The sequence below is a fragment of the Etheostoma spectabile genome, chromosome 23, assembly GCF_008692095.1.
Source record: "Etheostoma spectabile isolate EspeVRDwgs_2016 chromosome 23, UIUC_Espe_1.0, whole genome shotgun sequence".
NCBI classification, from domain to species: domain Eukaryota; kingdom Metazoa; phylum Chordata; class Actinopteri; order Perciformes; family Percidae; genus Etheostoma; species Etheostoma spectabile.
The window spans coordinates 4,085,047-4,093,478 of NC_045755.1; the positions used below are offsets into that span (position 1 = coordinate 4,085,047).

Below are 8,432 nucleotides of genomic sequence, written 5' to 3' on the forward strand. Positions count from 1 at the left end.
AGTTTATTTTTTTTTAGGGTGAGGACGTCATAAAATATGACAACAGACATTCAAAGCTTTATTTAAAAACCTAAATAGAGGCTTTAAATGTAAAAAAGAAGAAAAAAGACATTCGGTACAGCCCAAGTTATTACCTAGCCTGGAAGTCTTTTTGACACATCTAGCAGTTACAGAGCAAATTTATCATTTGTTTGTATCGAGTTGTTTCTGACAAATGCAAGTCCAAAATTCACTCTCTTATACATCTGTTTTTGGTCTCAACTCCCTGGCTCTTTAGCTGCTAAAACATTCTAAATGTTTACCAGCTAGTCACAAACTGTATTTGGCTGCTGTTTGGTGCTAAGCAGGTAGTGTACAGTGGGTTTTCAGTAAACCTGTTTGAGTTGTGATTCACACGCTGTTACTCTACCAACTGAAGTTAGTTGCATTCAATAACTTCTTCTGTGTTCTTCGCCAGTGCCGGCCGCGATAGCAGTTACCATGGAAACACTGGTACAAATACAGGTTTGCCCCTCATATTTCACAATATACAGCTGTGTTAATAAAAAAAATAAAATAAAAATAAAAATGTAGACAAATGTCAGAAGTGTGGACAGGCGAGTGTGGCGGGGGTGCGCGGAGAGTTAGACGAGAGAGAGTAGAGGAGAGATCCAACACAGGCACATCTTTACAGAAGAAATGGGTCATGTAACGCAAAATTAAACCATATCCATATAAACAGAATTGCAGCGGATGCGAAGACATTAGCATAGGTGCGTCCTAGAGGAGCTAACAGCTAACAGACGCTACTAGCACCGACTAGCACTGGTCCCCGCTGTTGTCTGAAAAAAAACAGATGGGACAAAATGTTGCGTGTACTGGTAAACTGGTAAACCTCGAGACCGACGTATAACCAACTGCTATCTGTTGAGTTGTCCTCCCGTTACTCTGTCCTCTGTGACTGTCTACATCTAGAAACTTAGCTGCGCGGTGCAGGAACAACAGATTGGCTCATGATCAGACGGTAGTAGCGGTAGATGGGCTTGCAAAAAAAAAAAAACGGAGCGTTCTATGAAATGACGCTTAAAAAAAATGATCGCTTGATCACGCAAATTTGATCGTGGGAAGTCAAAATCGTGATCGCGATTAAAATGCAATTAATTGTGCAGCCCTACTTAAAAGGAACCGGGTTTGCAAGGCCTAGTTTTTAGAGGTTTTTCCTTGAAAACATCTAGCCTGGTCCTACCAGACTCTGGTGCATTTTATTTGTACAGAGAGTCTGGCCACTCTCCATTGACAAGTGTCAACTTCCTTGAAGGCGGGTACTCTGTTGAAGTTTAAAACTATTGGATCCACCCTAAGACACTCGTTTGGTCCTGACATTGACTTAGCATCGCTCCTTCACCACTGACAGAGCGAGCTGGAAAATCAAACTTTCCCTAACCCCGTGTGGAGCAGGGCCACCAACACAGCAAAGACTGTTCTTGCTCGGGCTTTAACTTCTGGATATTTTGCTGTGTTGCCACAACGGACTGAATAGCTTCGCTCGCATCTTTCTCTGCAACCATTACAGGAATACAACTCAAACTAGCGCACAACCTCAACGTCAGAACGTGCAGAATATTAATGGACTTTTTCACATCCGGAAGCACACTGTTGAGCCCTATGAGGCTAAGAAATAAATAGATTTTTTTAATGTGCTAAAGAAGATGCAGCATCCCACTTAGGTTTATCAAAATCTGACCAGAGATCTGTGAAATGTCATGGTTTTAGGACCTTCAGACATAAAGAGCTAATGGAGAAAGTTATCCTGATTAGGTACCGTCTTCACATTTTAAGTACTTTGAAAAAAAAAAAATAGTTCTAGTGATTTCTAATGCTGGCCTGTGGGTGTTTGCACCATGATTGTAGTATGGATTAATAAATGCCCCCAAGAAGACTTTCTGCTTCTTTTTGCCCTTGAAATGTTCAGCAGTGTGTGGGCTCCCTGCTTTTTCTTTAGACAAGACATGAAATTTAAAACCTTTCCCTACAGCTCAGGGCAACCAGAGGATCTCATAGTACTCTGCTACGTACATGAAGAGGTAAACACTTTGCCGGCGGAGCGGCCCTGAATGAGCAATCAGATGCTCATATCATTCAGAACACAGCACAAGCAGACTGACAGCTTCTTGGCAGAGAGAGAGAGAGAGAGAGAGAGAGAGAGAGAGAGAGAGAATTGTCAGTGGTGGTGATGCTCCTGGAGACTTTGCTGTGTACTGCTATTGTGGATCAGTCATTGCTGGAGGCCAAGCCTGTCAGGACAGAGCAGCGTTTCCACGGAGACCTCAGCCTCTCTCCTGGAATGCCCAGGAGGAAATTCAACCCTGAGGCAGGGAGCAATGGATGGACGGACACTTCCACTGTGATACCTTCACTGTGTCTTTGAGTCTTCCACATTTTATGCAAACCGTACAATATTTTGCCAAGAAATCACTGATGAGTTTGAATATATTTAAGGGGTCATGTTTATGTTATTAGTTATAATAATGGAGCCAATACTAGCCATGTTTCCATTCACACGTTTTTATCCAAATTAAGTGATATTGCATGAAAAATGCCTTATGCAAACTGTAATATTCAATGGAATTTCATGAATATCAACTCAAATGAAATACATTAGGTCGCATCAGATTTTCTCTTGAACAATATACGGCTTATGCGATAAACGCTGATGGAAACGTTGTTTGCTGAATAAATAATGTATTGCGATTAAGCTTTAGGTCATTTTATGGTTGCAACCCGCCACAAAACGCAGTATTTCCGCTCTGTTTGCACACATGACGGGTGTCAACAAAGACAGCTGTAAGTGGACGGACGAGGAGACAAGACACTTTTTGAATTTATTTACGAGCAAAATATAACGGCTATTTTAGATAGCAAAAATCTAAGAAATGCCATAATTTATAAGGAACTCGTGAAGGACATGACACACAAAGGTTAGGACAAGCCGTGGGACAACCAAAACAGTTGTCTTGCAGCGGTGCTGGAGGGACAATAAAAGCCAAGTTTCAACTGCATCAGCATAGCGATTTGTTGATAGCATTGTTTTCTTATTATAGCTTGATATATTGCTATCAGCTGGCACATGAGCACTAGCCTACAACTTGTGAAATATTGATCATTTGTTGGTAGATGGTGTGATCCTTTTTGTCTGGCAAAACTTTGTTCACAAATGTTTGCTTGAATGTTGTGTGATTCAGTGTGAAAATGAATGGAAACACCTTAAAATGTCTAAAATCAATTTGATATATCAATTTTATTGCAAAACAGCATGTGACGACATAACGCACAGGTTTTTATTCGCTTTAAAGCCGTTGGATGGAAACACTAAGTTTTTTTTTACCAAACTTCAGATCATTCGATTGACAAGTGGATGTAAACTTAGCTACTGAGAACCTGCTGAAACAGTGTCCCACTTTGAAAATCAGATTTCCGTGCAGTTGTAGAGTGAACACTGAAGTAGGCCTAATATAAAATCAGTAAATGTCAGAATGGTCTTCAAGTAGTCTGTAAGTAGTCTGTATCGACGGCATTTCATTTACTGGATAGTTCTGGTGCTGCAGAAAGTTCCACAGATGTCCCTCATTTTCGGCCAGATGTCCGTTACAATTTGCTTTCTTTGTGTTCTTGACTCCAGTTGATATATGAGGCTCCTCAGATCTCTGCAGGGTAAATCCAGACAGTTAGCTAGACTATCTGTCCAATCTGAGTTTCCCAGCCAAAACAAGAGTTTTCCTCCTATCCAGGAATGTTGTGTGGACTAGCCAGACCTACTTCCGCAGCGCTGTGGAGATAGGTCTGGCAATGTAAGACTAGGCTTTCAGTAATATACTGTATAAACACTAGCATATATCTATTTTATTCTTTTTACTTTAAATTATTTTGCTAATTTTACTCTGGATGCCAAGCTGGAATTTATATTTTTATATCATTAAACCAAAACTACATGTATTAAAATCCTAGGATTTATTGATTATTCATAAAACAAAAAGTAAACTGATAATTGATCTTTACCAAATAATTCAAGTTTGTCAATAACCAGTGTATATCTTCTAAAGGACTTCCTCGCCCTAAAACTTTGCAGCTGTGTTTGAAAGGCTCCGAGACACTGAATCAACCTGTTGGGTCTTAAAGTCAAAAGCTACATGAGACTCGTAGTAGACCTGCAAAATGTCCCTGAAAGACCAACATGTATCTCCAGACAAAAAACTATACTCAGTATATTATGGTTAAAATAAGTTAGACCAACTTATATTTTGGGGGTTTAAGATGAAAATGAGTTTGGCCCCTGATTTATACATCAAATTAATATTACAATTAACTGTAGTGCAACTTAACATTTAAACAATAGACCAACTACTTCTTCTTCTTCTGCTTTTTCATTATCTGAAGATCTACCAGCTGGGGCATCAGGGTGCTCTCCGTCCTCTCCCAGTCCTGCTTCTTATCCTGCTGAGTCAGCTTCAGGCTTTCTGTGGCCTGACGGAGGGATGACTTGTCCTCCTTCCACTGGTTGAGATGACTCTCCAGCTGCTGCTCAGTCTTCTTCAGAGCAGCCAGGAGGGCGTCAATCACAAAGCTTTCCTCGTCAATCTGAGCCACATAACAGGCTCTTGTTTTTCTCTCGCTCTGCTCCAGCAGGGAGGTTTTTTCCTGCTGCCATAGATCACGCTCACTCTCCAGCTGGAGAGCGACACTTCACACGCGTAGTCGCGTGGTAACCATGGGAATTCTGTGCACTACTGTATCCCTGCCGTACAACTGAATGAGATTAGCCGACTGTGGTATCATATATCCCTAATTACAGTTTGATTTTTAACAAAAAGTGGCAATACTAGTCTTTTCCAAATCACGATCTGTTATTATTGATAGCTAAAGTTAGCTAAATTAGCATAGTCATAACTATGGACATTACCTGTTAAATCCAGTCTTGTGTTGTTGCTCTAACAAGCAAAAGTCCCACTATCTATGTCCTGATAAATGTTAAGTTTATATTTCAGCAAACTGACAAACAGTCTTTGGTGGGTTAGGACCTTTACTTTTCTTTTTTTTACTTCTATTTACCCTGATATGTCAGAATAAAAATATTAAGTTCGCAACACACTGGCTATGGCTGTGTGGTTGTCTTGTATGGTGACAGATAGTAGGTAGCGGTGGATGCTTACAGTTTCTTATGAGTTTGTTATGACTAATCCAGTTGACATTTACTAACACAATAATGTAAAAGTGTGCTGGGGCTTAAGCTGTCCATCAGTTTTTCCTCCAGAGAGAACAGTTATGTTGGCTGCTGTGGCCCCAGTGAAACAGGTGACCACAGAGGGGATAAGATTGATGTAGATTTACAGAAATGCATGAAAGACACAACACATCTGTTTAGAGAGTGACTGCTGGAAGAGTCTAGGAACACCACATGGTGGCTTGAAGAATAAAAACAAGATGACATCTGGAATCACTACATGGCCGTCAAGTAAATAAGAAATTTGGCCAGTGTGGTTGAAACTTTTATCTTGACTGCGTACAGTACGCCTATTGCTTCATGATTCAACAACAGGACTCCGTTGACTAAAAGCAAACACTGGGACAGAAAAAGCTAACACACAGCAGCAGCCAAATATTTGGTCTTTTTTTTTTTTTAAACAAGGTGCACTGGTCTCAGGGGGTCAAACTTTAACTGTTACTTTTTGCTCTGTAAGCACCTTTTAAAGTGGCATCTGAGATTCAATTTCTATGCAACACTAACTGTCAGAGAAAGGTCTCGGATTTAGAGTCACTTTTTGACATGATCTTCAGGCAGACAATAAGACCTCATTGGTGCTAGGAAGATCCTTAAAAGTGCTTTAGTTTCAGATACCAATACTGGAGGTAGAACAAAGTACACTGTTTTTCGTATTCTCTTAGGTCCCCACATTTGAAAAGAATTCTTGTATATAAATATTTTACTGCAAAAGTAGTTAAAATGACAGATATTGTGATACACCCAAGTGCAAAACAAAGCCAGGCCAAGGACGCGTTGAGATGTGATCGCTCAGCCCACATTTGAAGGGGGTTTGGGCCACGTTAGTATTAGTCCATTAATATTTATCATGTCATGTGAGAGTGAATCGTGTGTTATGGATGCTATTGTCGGTGGTGTGTCTGTGTTTTTGTTCTGATGCTCCGCACAGTTCAGACAGGTGAACCGCAGGTTCATAAAATGGGCCTAAAAATCTGAATATAATACACACTAAACCGTCGCACAGTTCTGTAATAGGCTAAATAATGTATGATTTATATGCAAGGGTAACATCTGAAATTTATACACACACACAACAACAAAAATATCTATTTCTGTATATGCAAACGACAATAATGTACGTGTTTATTTGCATAGAGTATGAAAGTGAGATCTGATCTTAAGTGGCCACTCAAGACTCATGTAGAGAAGTATTCTAATGCCAGCTGTGAACTGACGCACTTAGAGCTGTCCACTTGTGATTGGATCACCCAAGACACATGTTAAAGTTATGTTAATTTTAAGGTTTGAACAGGGCCACAGACACTCGACTAACATTTGTCAGTGATATGTTGCATATAAAATACCACAGAAAAGTTGGTTTTGGAAATAATGTGGAACAAAGTGCCTAATCCTGTGCAGACTGAGAGGCTTCTTTTAAGTGTTCTTCTATTTATTCCAACGGCCTATTCAAGACCCAATGGCAACAACCAAGCTCTAATACTGAAGCCAATATGAATTGGCCTATTGAGGTATGACGCAACGGCCAATAGATACTGGCTCCAAGAAAATTGGAACTGTACTGTATTGAAGTGACTTGGAAACATCCCGGAACAACCTTTCCTCCCAGTTGAGGTTGGGAAGAAGGTAACAAATAGAGCAGGCCAGCACTGAGGGGCTCAGGAAGAGATTCTACCCTTAGGCCAAATAGGATCCTAAATGAGGTCACTGCCTAAGACTGCCCAATTATATAGTTTCTTCTAAAGACTGACGGCTGACCATCGGCAGAAAAGGCAGTCTGACTGATCATTCGGCTCCCATTGGTCCAAAAAGTGCCTTCAAACAAACCGAAGGGATGCTGAGGTACGTTCTGCATGTGCGCAAGACATAATACGTCTCCATGTCAGCAGGCGGTGCTAATCTGTATTGTTGCCCAAAAATGACGAATGCGTCACGTTGGTCTGGCTTGTCCTGAATTTCAAAGCCGACAATAACAGCAGCTTGTTCGGAACACAATCTCGTATTTTTCGAAAAAAGTTCACCAAAACGTGTTTCTGAAATCATTTGAAGTGAGAACTAGGCCATGCAGTTGCTGAATCTGTCTGTTTTTTTGATCGACAGCTTGAAAGATTTTTGTCAGATTTTAAGAGGCGTTCGTCACGCTCATCCTCCTTATTTACGGTAAGTGTTTTAACATAAATGCACTGTTTCGCTAGTCAAGGGCTAGCACTCCACCAATCAGATTGGTCACCGACCTTGCCAGACTGTCCAACGGCTGATCATCGGGTTGGTGTGTCAGCGCCTTAATGTGCATGTTGTTGCTGATTTAAGTTTTTTAGAGTGTACGATTGATTTACAAGGGTCTTAGCCTACCATAGCCATAATTATGGCCTAGCCATAATTAGTTGTAATGGTTTCTGCTCACCAGAACACTTCTGGGTGACACCTCTTGATACTTGGAGACAAAATTGAGACGCCCTATATACGTTCACATTTTGGCAGATTGGCACCATTAAACGTAAGCCAAATAAGCATACTCAATTACTGTTAACAATGTACCCATGGATGTACAGATACATTGGATTACTTTGATCCTAAAGAAAACTTAAAACACCAAGATTCTCATGCAAGTTCTGGAGTAATAACAAGGTCTTCTTTTCTAAAATATTCTAAGCAGATGTATAAACCTTTACTCACAATGGACATCTGCGATGATGATATCCTCTGGAAGTGTAAGTCACACTGAATGTAATAATATGTGTATCATCATGTCTGTATGTTCAGAGGTAGAACTCAAGTGAAGAAGTGCACTTTTTAGTTGTTTAGAACAGCAATGGGAAACCTTGAATTGGATACTGGTGTCAACTTCAAGATCATTTCTAAAAATGTAAGATCAACGTGCATTTATATAACAATCATTTCAGTGGGAAGTAAAGTGTTTCAATGTGTTTGGGACCAATACTGTGGTTTGACTCAGAAGAGCTGCTGCTGACATACAGAACGTGTGAGCTCAAAGACTGCGAGAGCTAATTGTTTCAACAGCAGGGGAAGAGTGTTTCCGTTGAACCTCGGCGGCTGTCACACATCACCATCTGCTGGTCAAAGCCCTTCCCTTCATAACAGGAATATCAAAGCGTGAAAAGAAGTGACGGACATTTCTCTGTGAAGCTAAAGGTGTTTTTTTTTTTTGGGGGGGGGG

General features: G+C 40.5%; 1 protein-coding gene and 1 long non-coding RNA gene across 2 annotated transcripts in view; both read right to left on the reverse strand.

Moving 5' to 3' along the window:
* syn3 (synapsin III) overlaps window positions 1-8,432 on the reverse strand; it is a gene marked incomplete at its 5' end in the record, with an annotated part of 124,157 nt that overhangs the window by 95,333 nt on the left and 20,392 nt on the right.
* Window positions 5,841-8,432, reverse strand: part of LOC116672825 (uncharacterized) — a 3,597-nt gene continuing 1,005 nt past the window's right edge. Inside the window, exons 2-3 of the long non-coding RNA XR_004327644.1 lie at window positions 6,242-6,244; window positions 5,841-5,898 (exon numbers count right to left, since the gene is read on the reverse strand). This is a non-coding gene — a long non-coding RNA (uncharacterized LOC116672825). The remainder of the gene's footprint in view (window positions 5,899-6,241; window positions 6,245-8,432) is intronic.